Source organism: Haliaeetus leucocephalus, unplaced genomic scaffold (assembly GCF_000737465.1).
Source record: "Haliaeetus leucocephalus isolate CR32 unplaced genomic scaffold, Haliaeetus_leucocephalus-4.0 Scaffold262, whole genome shotgun sequence".
Taxonomy (NCBI): Eukaryota; Metazoa; Chordata; class Aves; order Accipitriformes; family Accipitridae; genus Haliaeetus; species Haliaeetus leucocephalus.
Genome location: NW_010972698.1, coordinates 111,437 through 125,224, shown reverse-complemented (window position 1 = coordinate 125,224; position 13,788 = coordinate 111,437).

The window sequence follows — 13,788 nt, the reverse complement described above, 5'->3', positions numbered from 1 at the left end:
AAGATGTACAAAAAGCCTCTGCAGAGCCAAGAACCCCTAGCTTGGGTGTGGAGCTGGGCTCCATCTTTGGACGAAACAAGAGAAGCCCCATGAAGGTGAAGGGGGCAACACTGACGCTGGACCCCGACATTTACAGTGGTGATTTTTCTGTAGCTGCTTTGCAGCTGCTTACAAAATGTTGGTTACCAGCGTTCCTCTTTCTCTTCCCCAACATCTTTCCAAGTGACAAACCAGAACATGTAAGTACTCCCATGAGCTCCTAACTAAAACTCTGTACTTGGGGGAATTTAATTAAGAAATCTTTTGTCTGATTTGATTCAAATTTTGTAGAAAATACTATCTGGAGCTCTGTAAGCTATTTTGAAGCTGATACAAGCTGTCTTTGTCGTTACACTTTATGGCAGCTAAACTCAACCTTGACAAAGGAAACCTGAGCACATACTCACCCCAGAGAGAGCTCTTCCTCCTGCAGTGGGCTGGGAGGCGGAGAGCCACAGCCAAAAACTGTCAGTCCAGCTGACAGACATTTATATGGTCAATATCTGTGGATTTAATCCCACCAGTTTCCACAGGAAGGAAACACCACATAGAACAGCTAACTGGGATTCATCCTTCCTGGCTGCAATGCTGAATCGCTCCTGTCTGTAGCGAGCAAGAAGCCTGAGGCTCTTCTGCTACAGGGTGCTGCAGTCAGAGACGTGGCAGCAGGGTCTCCCACGCTTGCACAGCTAACCTGGTCCCCAGCCACTGCCGTTGGCCACTCAGCATGGGACTTGCTGATGGCAGCCCCAGCCCTCCTGACCTGAGGTGTTAGCAGAGCCAATGGAACAAACAGACAAATGCTGCTTCTCCCATCCACACATTTTCCAGGAGGAACAGTGACAAATTAATGAACAAAAAGAGCCCCAAACAAAACAACAAAGAGTGTGAGCATATTAAGTCCTTTTCCATCCCCAGTTTATGCTTCAGCTGCTACCTTGAGACTGGCATAGAAACCAACATGCCATTTGCTTCGCACAGCTCCTGGGAGCTCCGTAGCACAGTTTCCTCTTGGGTAACTTAACTTCCGGAGGCCATTAGGCAGGGTAATTTCACCAGTTCCTAAGCAAATGCCTGGAGGGGTCTTTGCAAAGCCAGTTCAGCACAGCTGAAATATGGAGGAAATGTTTGTTTGAATCCTAAAGAGAAATGTAATGACTGCTTTGTAGTAAAGCACATTCAAATCAGCCCCATTTTGGCTGATCAAGGCACAATCTCATCAGCACTCTCCAAGAAGAAATACATCTGATCCAGCAAGTGAGCTTAACACCTTTGTGAAAGAGTTTTCATCAACTGACAACACCCAGTTTGGGAAAAATTAGCTCACAGCATCGTTCAGACACAGACTTTAAAAACAAGTGCATTTCCCCCCCCCCTTGCCTTTTTTTTTCCTTTTCTGGAAAGGTACTTGTAGCTTGATGGGCCCAACTCCACTGAGATGCCATCTGGCTGAACACATCAGCAAAGGTTTGCTCTGCGTATGGCTGTGACCTGTTTATTCATTGACGTGTTGATGAAAATGGTCCTCTGCAGAAGTGCTCTCACGAGGAGCATCCACACCTGTGTGTGGGTGCTGTGTCCCAACCAGGGTAGTCAGGAGTGAAATTAAAATGAGGAGGAGGAGACCTTGGTTGTGGTGGTCAGGAAGCTGGAACAAGCCCCTGAAAAGGCAATAAATAGCAAGGCCCTGGGCCACCCAAGCCCACCAATACAGCACGGAGGGAAAAAAACATAGAGCAACCATTTGGGGAACAAGCACCCAGGGTAAGCATCACTGGTGCCACCAGTCCATCACAAGGAGGAACTAAGTGAGAAGTCCAAAGGAATCACTGTGGGTTCACTGGCAACTTGCAAACCAAAGAGGAGAAATAGGCCCTGGTAGGGTATCTGTACTGATGTCCCTCGAAGGATGGAGGGGGTCCCCACAGACAGAGGAGGCAGGAGGGATGCTCCCCAGCCCATACTGGGTCACAAAGCAGGCTTTAGAAGGGGCAGTAGCTGGTAATTTGTTGGATCTTCCTGTTAACGAGGTGCATATCTGCAGGTCCTCCTCACCAGTCCTTCAGTTGTTTACCTGTGCCTCAGGTGTTCACTGCCTCACCAGTGCAGGTTCAGAGTGCTCCTCACCCTGCCTTAGAAATGGGAAAACAGAAGCAGAGAGAGAAGAAGCAATGGGTGAAAACAGCCAAGTTTATCACGCAGCTGACAAAGCAGAGCACATGCCTGCAGGCTGTTTCCTTCAGCTCATTCCACTTCATACCTGTTCCTCTGCCCAGCCAGGCACCTGCAGAGGCTGCTTTCCTCTTGCCCCATCTCTCATTTCAAACCCTGGGTTTGCCACCTGTGCCAAACAAGACAGTGTAGGGAGGGGAGGGATAGCAGGCAGGTGGCTTGTTAGAAACTCTTCTTGCAACACCCAAACTTGATAATATGCAATGTGCGTTGCATTTTGATAGATGTCTGGAGACCTGATAGAATTAATTAAAAGAGAGGGAGACAGGACAAGTATGTGAAAGGTGCTTGTGAAGAGGAGTGGGCCAGTGTTAGTGCAGTATGTATCAGCAAAGGCTAGAGAGAGCTGTGGGAAGAAAACGGGGGGCTATCAGTCCTCCCATTGCTGTCGTATCTGGGCACAAACTGGTACTTGGCCTTGGCAGCTGTTAAGCGCTTGCCTGTGCTCATCTGTGCATGTGTTCCTGTGTGCAATGGCATATAGATGTTTGGCTATCAAGGGACTCTATATTAGCAGGCTTGTTCCCTGAAACATGCTTATGCAGAAGCATATGCCAGTACAGAGCAGGAAACAAACACCCAAGAAATCCAGTTTCCTCTGGCTGTGTGACAAAGCACGGGGCCAACTCCTGCGGGGCTCGTGGTAGGTAAGGGTGCTGCTCCTGGGGCAGAGCGGGTCTGTGCTGTGCAGCTGCCCAGCACCCCTGGCATGGCAAGGAGGAGGGGGACCCAGTGTCCCTGCAGAGGAACCTGTTCAGATGAAGGCATCAGGCCAGGCATCTTGCCAGCTGATGCCTTTTAACAAAGGGCTCCACCAAAGCAAATCTAGTATGTAAGTTTGGGTGAACTCAAAAAATCCAATAACTCAAAAAATCTGATACCCTCCAGAAAGGGGATTCTTTTGCTGTTTGCCCCAGGCTGATTCCAAGCAAGCTCAAACATCTGCCACTGAGCAGTAAGTGAGGAAGGAGGGCTTGACCCCTAGCTTTCATCTCCTCTCCCAGGTACCAGTTGTGCCACAGCCACCTGATGTTTTGGATTCCCCAGCACAGAGGGGCTGCTGTTATCAGGTAGAGAACTGGGGTTCCAGCTCCAAGGACAACACAGCACATGATTTCTCTTTGGTAATGCTGACCTAGCTTCCCTGATGTTTAGGGAGATGGGCTACTTGATCTGCATGGGATTTTTTAATCTTTAGCACCAACAATCCTCTGATACTGCCTGTGGTTTTTTTTTTTACTCTAACCAGATCCCTGAAGTTGTTTCTCATATCAAAAGCTCCCAGTCAATCTGATTTTTAGAAAACATAGCATGTCTGGGGAGAAACCTGCAAAATATAGAACACATTCCCCATTTGCATCCGAGTGTTGAAAAACCCCATCACTCCTCTATGATACATCATACCAGCGCTACACCCGCCATGAAATATTCATGACCATTTATTACGATTTTTTTTTTATTATCCTCGTAAAACTTTCCAGTGATCAGTGTCTCTATTTGCTCAGCCTCCAGCCTGGATGGGTGCTTTTGTCTCTCCTTCAATGCTGGCAGTGTTTGAATTAATCCACATCCCCCATCAGTGTAAGAACAACCCCACTGCCCTCCCTGGCACTAGGAGGGACTGTGCTCCTGGGGCTCAGTCCGTCCTGGCTGCTGCCCTCCCTGTGACATCAACAGAGCACTAACTGGGAATGGGAGGGTGACCATGACACACTCCGCCTGCATTATGTTGCTGGAAAGGAATGAAATTCAAACCAAGATTGACTTTCCGACCCCAGTGTGACAGCACACGGAGTAGAGAAATTAAATGGCATTGCCACTCCTGCATGGGTTGGGAGGGCAGTGGGAAATGCTGCTGGTCTCACTGTCCGTGAATCCTCCATGCAACGTTAAAAAAGAGAAGGGAAAAACTGAGGACAGCTCCTGAAGGTTTTATGGCAACTGCCAAATCAATTTTATTGTAATCTGCTAAATGCTTTTCAAACGGGTACCTCTCCATTTCCTTCTAGGCACCCTGCGGGGTCTGGTATGGGAAGAACAGCCCTGTATCATCTCTGCAACCACCAAACTGCCCTCCTGGCAATGAAGCAGAGGCAAGGATTGAACCCAGAGGGAGGGTGCAAGACAGACAGAGACAGTTTCTGGAACAGACGCAGTTTCTGAAACAGATGCAGTTTCTGATTCAGAGTAGTCCTTTATAGCAGGACACTTTGTAGGAGTCCCATTCTGCAAACCTTTTATTCTTTCTGCAAGAGCTTGTGAGATCTGCCTTTTACATGTGGATGGGAGTAAAAAAAGATCTATGAGGACAGGGAGAGCAAAAGCTCTCCTTTCACAGAGACTGCAAAGCTGAATCTCAGTGGAGTGACCTTGATACAACCTCTTGCTTCAAACACACAGCAAACAGTTCCACGTTGAACAAACTGCTGCAAGAGGATTCAGGCTCCTCGCTTGCCAATGCACTGGCACTGCTTTTCCCCAGAGCACAGTATCTTCCAAAAGCAAACTGCATCAGACTCAGAAAAATAAATAAATCTACTTTTCACATCATTTCATCTTCTGATAACAGTAATGAACTCAGTCCAAGGCATTACTGGGAATTAATGACTGCCTGCCTCCTGACTCACCAGCTCTTCCCAGGCTATCATAAATTCCCAGGAACTGTTGTGAACCACGCATCAACCAGTAAGCTGAAAAGAAAGCAATTGTCCAAAACTCTGGGACAAATGTACAACACGTCAGTCCCACGTAGAAGCCTGGGAATTGAGATGAGCTCCCAGATTAAAGTGCTCACTCTGTCCAGACGGCTCGCAGGGGGCAGGCGGCAGGAGCTGCTTCCTGGGCACCCCGCAGGATCCCACCAGCAGTTCTGCATCACTTTTTCAAAATAAGTCTGGCTGAAAGCAGCACACATCACCCTTGGGGAACTGTTCCTCTGGATAATTAAACTCACATTGCATGCTATACCTTTAACCTTTTTTCTGGCTAACTCTCCAGTCTAACAGTGCTCTTGTCTGAGAGATTAAAGAGCCTCCCAGAAGCTCCCCCTGGATGTAGGTACTTCCAGACCATTACCACATCACCTCTAACCTACTCTTAATAAACTAAAAGAAGGTGCTTCATTACTGAAACCAAGCTTTGCAGCTCACACCTGCTTGGCAGTTAGAAACCAGGGTACATCACACATGTGAGGCCTCTTGGACTTTCTTCCTTTCAGATCACACCACTCTCTGCAGGGAGAAGAAGGGTTAATAAAATTGACAGATCTACATACTTATTTAAATAGCTAGATTCCGTGCTCTCCCAGTTGCAAATGTAAATTTGTATGTAACTAGCTCCAGTAGTTAGGGTTAATGACTAAAGAGCATTTGGAGATTGTGCAATTCTTGAAGTTCTCGATCAGAAAGGACAAATTAGATTTGCTGTTCTTTTAAGAAATACAAATTTCTGTCATCACCTGTGCACTGAACATGTCTAACTGGGCTGCTTGTCTCAAGAAATTTAACTAAATTAACACATGATTTTGTTATCATTTATGAAGTACAGGCCACGTGCAGATTTTCATGAATCAGAGCATTCAACTGGCAGAACAGAGGTATGGCAGATAGTGGAATATGTTTTAATTTCAAGAAAATAAAGCTGCTATATCAAACCAAAAGGCTGAGCAATCCACTCCAGCCCATAGCTGCATTCATTTACTGTTGGGTCTCACTTTTGCTGGAGTCATACATCCAAACTGCTTAGGCTCCAAGGACAATCATTGTACAATACAGCCCAGTGCAGAAGAGAGACTTGTCTCATGATGAATTATCCCCAGGCAGAACCAGCACAATGCCCCAGGGGCTTTGAGAAAATGAGCCCTGACAAATAATCCTGCACTACAAATGTGTCCTTCTTCCCCTCAGCAGGTACCAGCGCTGTCCTTGGACCCCTTCAGGGCAGAGCTGGGCACCCAGGGGTCCAGGACCAGCATTCATCCCACTTTGGGAGCCAGGTCACGGATGCTGCAGAGGTATCCCTGGTTAGCCCAGTAGCTGTAGCTGTGTCCCTCCAGGTCTTTGATTAAGGCAGCTTGGACTTCCCAAGCACTGGGGTGTGAAAGCAGCACCTTATAAAAATGTCCCAGTCCAAATAACACTTCTAAATCAGCTTCTTGGGATGCAGCCGTAACAAGCCACATGGAGAAGCCATGGCAGCAAGGGGAAGGTTTTACTGTCTCTTAATTATGAGGTTTGGCACAACTCTCTGCAACTGACTCTCTGGAAAACAGCAAGGAGGAGCACTCCAGCACTGTGCCACCTCCACCAGCAGCTCCCCACTGCTCCCACACATGGGTGCAGACACTGCAACGACTGCATCCCATTTCTATTTCTCCAAAGACCCACAAACCAACAGTTTCAGCTCTTTCCCTTTAGCAGAACTCTAATATTTTTCTGGTGGTGACCCGTGTACAATTAATTGAAGCTTTCTGACATGCCAGCTGCTCCCAGGTTCCTTGTTGCAACCCTTTGAGAAAGGTCCCACCGGTCAGCAGACCACAGACTAAAAGCTGCTGAAGCAAACAAGTCCCTAGAGAGGGAACCTCATGATTCAGAGCTCTTTAACCTAGCTGAATCCCTGCCTGCAGGATCAAAGGCAGCAACTAGAAGGCTTGATATGTTCAGAAAGACATGGTTAATTGTAAGACCAATTAGCCTCTGCAAGAATTCACCTAGTATGTGACGGATTGTCTGTGCCTGGATGTGTTTAAATCTCAGTGGAGATCCTTTGGAAAGATAAGCTTCTGTTTGTCCAGGGTGGATGGGCTTGATGCAGGAGTATCACATTTTATGCAAGAAGAGATGAACAGAATGGTCTTTTGAGCTGGAAAATCTCTAAAATCTATGAAACTATTAATAGAGAGTGAGACATTTCTAGTGGGTTTGACAGCTAGATGACAAATCTGCGTTAAATTCCACAGGATCCAAAGAAACCACTCAGCCTCATTTTCCGATATCCTCCAAGGGGTTTCCCAGTGGGTGATTTTAGTTTCCATCTTTTAGCTTTAAAACAATTTTCCAAACTGGAAAATTTCTCCAACTCCCCTCCTCTTACCTCCCTCTGCTCCTCCATCCTCTCCTTTGTCTTGGAGAGTATGTGCCAAGCTGTGTGTGGGTGAACCCCTGGGAGAGGCGGCAGCAGACAGCTGTCCCACGCATGTGACGGACAAAGAGCGGTGGGCAGAAGGAGGAGAGACCTGACTTTACATTTCCCCACCCCAGAGCACTCTCAGACCCTGGGCATAACCCCCATTACAGACCCTGGAGAAGCCCCACAGCATGAACAGCCCTGAGTCACTGGGCTGGACACATTCTGCTGCTCCCAGAACAGCTTAGTTTGTCAGTATTTCCCTTTTAATTCTGCTGTGAAGCTTTATCCTCCCAAATACAGCAGGGCACAGCAGCTCTCAGTATCTGTTGTTGGGGACATGCTTCTCATGCTGTCTCACTGCCTGCTATCTCATCCGCCTCGAATAATGCAAGCAGTTGTGAGGCTTATTACGTGATGCAGGTGGTTAAGAATTAATAACTGCTTCCAAGACCAATCATTTCAGCTACGACTGCTTTGAATTTGTTATTTTATGTGTATATTTTGAAAAAGATGGCAGATAATGGAAAATGCAGCATTATTCCCAATCATTCATCATATTCAGTGAACTTCCACCCCCACCAAAATATAAAATCCTCACTTTGGCATGCTGCATCCTCCTTCCTAGCCTTCCTTTGCTGTGCTTGCTTTGTAGGGAAACTCTTCTGGGAAGCCTGACTTACAAGTTTGTACAGCACCAAGGTAACAGGCAAAAAGCATAGCAGGAATGAGAATAACAATACCTTATTTGCTTGCAAGAAGATTGCACTTATGTGAGATCACATCTGCTCCTTAGCAAGATCAGGGAAAAGAAAACCCAACACCATCACTATATGAACAGGTATAACCATAAACATAATAGTGCTAACAATGAGAGTAAACCTCAAGTGTGGCAAGACTGATGAGGCTGTGCAGGGAAGAATGGCATACAAATAAGGGACAAATATGCCCACCACTGACTAGGCAGAGCAGAAACTCTGAGGGACTCTTCAGAAGTTAGTGGATGTGCGACAGGGTCTGTTGCGGGGGTCAGAAATCAAGAGGGAGAGGTCTACTCTGTGGATATTTCTTCAATGGGAAGTGTCAATTGAAAGTGGAAGAAATTAATGAAAACGTGGCAAGGCCTACCAATAATAATAATAAAAAAGAGATTTAGGATGTGAAAAGTAGAAGCAGACAGCCTCTGAATTCTGGTGGGACTTCCTGACAGGTATGACAACAGTCACCTGTACTGTGAAATCTGCTCTCTTATGAGGCTGCCAGTCCTTCAGAAAGCAAAGAGGTTAATGAAATAGAAGTAGAAAATACTTTAATGCTTCCTGTACTTTCTTGTCATTTAAATATGTGCTACAGACTGCATTCCTCCAGAAATCCCAAGTGGAAGATGTAAAATAACAACCACTTGGAGGATTTAACCCAGAAGTCCCCAATTTAATTCATATTTATAATATGAAGTTTGTATAAACCTGTGGAAAGCCTGGGAAAAATACATAAGCAGCAGACACTGCTGGAACTACTGGAGGAGGAGTAATTTGCAGAAGGATCCAAGACTTGTGTCTCTTGAACATCCCTTTTGAAGATGACACTCTTCCTTCTCACAAAGGGGCTTGCCCTTGTGATCATCCTGTGTGCCCAATTCAATGTGCAACACGGTGGGGATGATGGGAACAGGGTCCCTGTGACACAGAGTTGGATTTCAAAAGCATGCTGCCAAGGAAGATGCAGCCTGGCATTTGAGGATCAGTAAGGTCTGGAATGATCTCCAAACAGAGCAGCAGGGTTCAAGTTTCTCAGATGGGTCTCATCACTCCACTCCCTGGGACAGCTCTCAGCACCTGCCATTCTTGGTTCCCAACCATCCCCATGATGCTCCCTACCATCCTCACGATGCTCCCAACCACCCTAGCATTGCTCCAGTGCCTTTGGACAAGATGACCTTTGCTAGTCCTACTTGCAGGTTGTAGCTGATCATGCATAGGTGGCTGTGCCAGATCCCCAAGACACACGTAAAAAGCAAACACCACAGAGCTGCTGTCTACCTGTCTGCTGCAGAGCAGCTCCATCAGCCAGGTCCGAGCCTGCCCCCACCTCTGCCGCAGTCCTTGGAGCTGCCCACCCTGGGAATTCAGCACCACCGAGGTGATTTACAGATGCTTTTATTTCCCCAGAGCTGTGTTTTGCATGAGCCCCAGGTACGGCAGCATTAAATTAGTTTGCAAAGGCAGAGCTGTGCCTGGCAGCATAAGCAGGACCTGAGAGCGGTGTGACAGCGGGAGAAAAGAGCCAGTTAGTGCTTGAGCCTGGACCCTGTGTCCAGATGCCAGAAGCCTCTGCAGCACCCTGCTGACCACTGCAGCTCTGCCTGCCTGGGGACAGCAGTCCCTCTGAGCACTAGGTGTTGCAGGATCAGAATATAAAGATTACAAAAATGTGATAGAAAGGTACCCATACAGCCAGTCCCAGCAACAATGGTGCATATATCTGGATGGAGCTGGAACCCCAGTATCCAGGGTTCATACCTAGAAGGGCTGATCCCTTCACTCACCTTTATGCAAAATTGCTTTCTCTGGTCTCTGCACTGCCAGACAACATGCCTTCTACAGACACTGTCCTCTGCCAGCTGTAGCATCAGATGTTTAATAATGCAGGGAGCATGTCATCCAGCCAGGGAAAGGCTCTATAACAGCTACACTTCTCTCCTTCCCCTTTATGCCACCCTAATGTAGTGCAAGAGATTGAACCCTGTAGGTTTTGCCTCTATTTCTATCTAGGACCAAGGAAAAAGTCCTTAGTGCTCTTTCTTCGGAGAGAACATGCAGCTTCTCAGCAGCTGGAACTACATACATCAAAGCATGGCTAGGGAAGGTGAGTCCTGTCCTAGGGTAGCTTCCCCAGAGACCCCAGACCAAGCCCACCACACTGGTGACCCAGCTAAGGCTGCAGCAGTGAAGGGCTGATGTCTTACTCCAAAGCTCCTGCTGTTTTGTCTCCTCTACCAGTTCAGGGTGTCTGGTTGCCTCCTCAAGACCTCTCCCACCTGCTTTCCATCCTGAGATCTGGTCAGCATGTCTGTGGCCAGGGAATGGGTTTTCACAGTACACAACCACAGAAGTGGCAGCTGCCGGTATGGCCTCTGCACCCACATCTGCTGCAGAGGCTGCTCTTCCATTGCAGAGCAACCATGGGAGGTGGGACTCATGTCCCCTAACATCAGGTGCCTACACACAGATGACTCTAGACAAGCCAGTCACCATGGCTCCCTTTTCACCTAAAGGTGATCCAGGCCATACTGACAGTCAGTGCAGGGGAATAATTTTCCAGATCCACTGTATGTAGATCCTCCTACTTTAGAAGGGGATGTTTCCTGTCCTCATCTCTTGATGGTACCAACCTGATCTCTAGAAGAAGCCACAAGACAGAAGCTGCTGTTACATGGGTCCGTTCAGCCCAGCTGCTCCAGGTCCACAGTAGAGTTTTGGGTTTTTTCTAGGGAGGACACAGAGCAATAAGAAATCAGCACTACAGTACCCAAAAGCACCTTTGCATCCCATCAGTTAGGGAAGTGCACAGATTATGTGCTACCCAAAGGCATTGTGCTGCTTTGCTCTTCCTGGCCCAGCCCTTGCCAGTGTTGCTTCTCCTAAGCACCCCTCCAGCACAATTCCAACCCAGCCAGGACTGCAGGCAACCTTGCAGGGAGCAGCCCCTCAGAGCATGCTGATCCGCAGTGCCAGCAAGAGTCACACTCTGTCCCACCACATTCTGTCCCACCACCCTGCATCAAAGGCTCTGGCTTTTAATTAGCCTCTTTGATGCACAGCCTGAGCCTGTACACACTCAGTATGATCGCGTGGCCAAATTAGTTATGATCAAAGGTCACCTTGCCCCACTGAGGGAAATGACACTCAGAGACATCCCTGTGTTCACACGATCAAATGCTTCAGAGACACCCACCATCTGGATGAACCCCTTTGCTCCATAAGGGAGAGGTGCTACTCCCTGGGGCCAAGTACCAGCAGCTGGAACTGCAGTCCCACATGTGCAGAATCACATCATCATGGCTCAGGATGGGAAGGGCCACGACAGATGCCGAGGGAGGAGGATCTGCTAAGGAAGGGAGTTGTAAGGGCAGGAGGGCAGCCCAGCAATGAGCCTGCTATAGCAAAGATGATGGAAAAGGGGCTGTGCAGCTTGAAAATGGGGGTAGCTTTGGGCACTGCTGAGCTGCAGGTATCACGGGCTCACTGGAAATGTGGGAGTGAGCAGGTGGTCCACAGGGGACATCTGGGCACATAAGTTGAAACACAGCTTCAGTGGCCATTAAAATCACCTCTTGACACTCTCACATGTGTCTTAAGGCATCTCATGGAGCAGCCCAAGGCAAGAGAGAGTTGGGAGGGGACCTCCTGCCATAAGAAGACCCTCTAGCACTGCAGATCACCCCAAGGTTTCCTTGGCTCTCTCCTGGTGCCTTCTCTGTGCAGAGATACTCACCACCCAGAGGGTCGACCTGTCACTCCCCATCTCCTCTCCCTCCCTAACACTGCAGATGGCAAATGATGGAGCTGCCAGGCAGAAGCTTGTCTTGCCTACTAGCAAAGCCAGCAGTGCCGCCCTCTGGAAACCTTGCCTTCCTTCTGCAGGAGATGTGTTTTGTCAGTGCACTGACAACAAGCAGCGTGGTGAGAGTTTCTCTCCCTTATTCTATGGGATCCATTCCTGCCCCAAGGAAGAGCAGAGAGGAGAGATGAACACCAAGACACAGCAGTACAGGAGTGAGGAAACCAAATGCATGCAGAGCTCCTGGGGAGACTATCATGCTCAGACTGCAGCTAAGATACTGGTTTGTCCCTTGTCAACACACTGTCCCCTCTTGCCACTTGCTTTCCTGGCCCTGGCAGCCCCTGTGAGATGCTCACCTTTCCCAGGTCCTGAGAGATACAAACACCCTGGCTCTTCCTTGGAAAAGCTGAGCTAGTCAAACAAATCCTGGCCATGCTTCTGGCTTTGCCCACAAAGAATCTGGCTGATATTCACAGAGCTGCTCTCAGGCAGCAGAGCTTTTTTTTTAATCTCTTTTCTACTTGTATCTTGTTCTCTTGGTTCTTAGCTGGTACTGACCACAGCCAAGAGTCTGCAGAAGGGGCCAGGCTGCAGTTGGTACACACCAACACAGCCTTGCTGATTCAGAGTGACCAAGCATCTGATAGGAATCCTACCACATCAACAACACATACCTGGGGACTACTGGCACTGCAGAAGTGGAAACCACACAGAAGGACCCTACCATCACATTTGACTTCTCATCCCTCTTCGTACAGCTGGAGCCCTGGAGCCGCAGCAACAGGCAGCTATGCCCACCACTCCCAGCCATGTCGAGGGTGAGGTTTGATCAAGCAGAGGGAAAGGCAGATGCTGTACTATCTCCCTCTGTCCTGGCAGGAGCACAGTACCATGTTTCAAAGACAGCAAGAAATTTGGGATCCTTCAGGTCACTCTGGTGAGAGTGGCACTTACCTCCAGCTCAGCTGGTCCCTGCTGCCTCAGTGATGGAGCACTGCAAGGTCTGTAGGGTAATTTCACCTCAACAACCCAAGGTTTAACAAATCTTCCTGTTCAACTTCTCACTCCTTTTTGGAAGGTATATTGCTTTCCCCCAAGTTAACTATCAAGGCACCATCACCAACAGAAAAATAACAGGTTCCTCTAGAGCTCTTAATGAGGTTCCTGGTCTTAGAGAGATTTTCTTTCTCCAGAGAAGGCTAGAGAAAACCTTGGTGAAGACTGTGTCCCTCCATCTATTGCTGTTCCATGTCTATCTGTCTGTTCTCCCTCTTGTCCATTAGCTGTGAGCAGCTTGCAGGGAAAACATTCCTGAAAGCTCACGTGTGTTCAAGACTCGTAGCTGGGAGACATCTGTAAATCAGGCCTTTGCCCAGCAGATCTTCCTAGTCCTTCTTCTCTTGCAAGAGCAGGAGAGGTGATGGAGGTCAGCCCTTTAAAGACAGAGGACAGTAAATCCACATGGCATTCACTCCATTGTCTGAAGATTCATGGCTTTGTTCTCTGAAGGTCAGCTTCGTCTGTTCTAGTCAATTAAGAATAATCTATTGCTTCTCCCTCTGCACCCTTTCTGGCCGTATGCTCCTTGTCAGCAGGAGACCATTGGTCAAATAAAAGTCAGAACTGCTCAGTGTCCCAGAGATATGCAGCAAGAAGAGCAGAAGGAGGCAGATAGCTCTTCATCTCATGATGGCCTCCTAGGGATCCCGCTTCTGTGAAAGGCTGAAGACCGGCAGAAGGGGAAAGTCCCCAGACTGATATAAACGCCTAGGAACAATTTGCAATGTGGAGATAGGAAAGGATCCTTCTGGCTATGCCACGAAACAA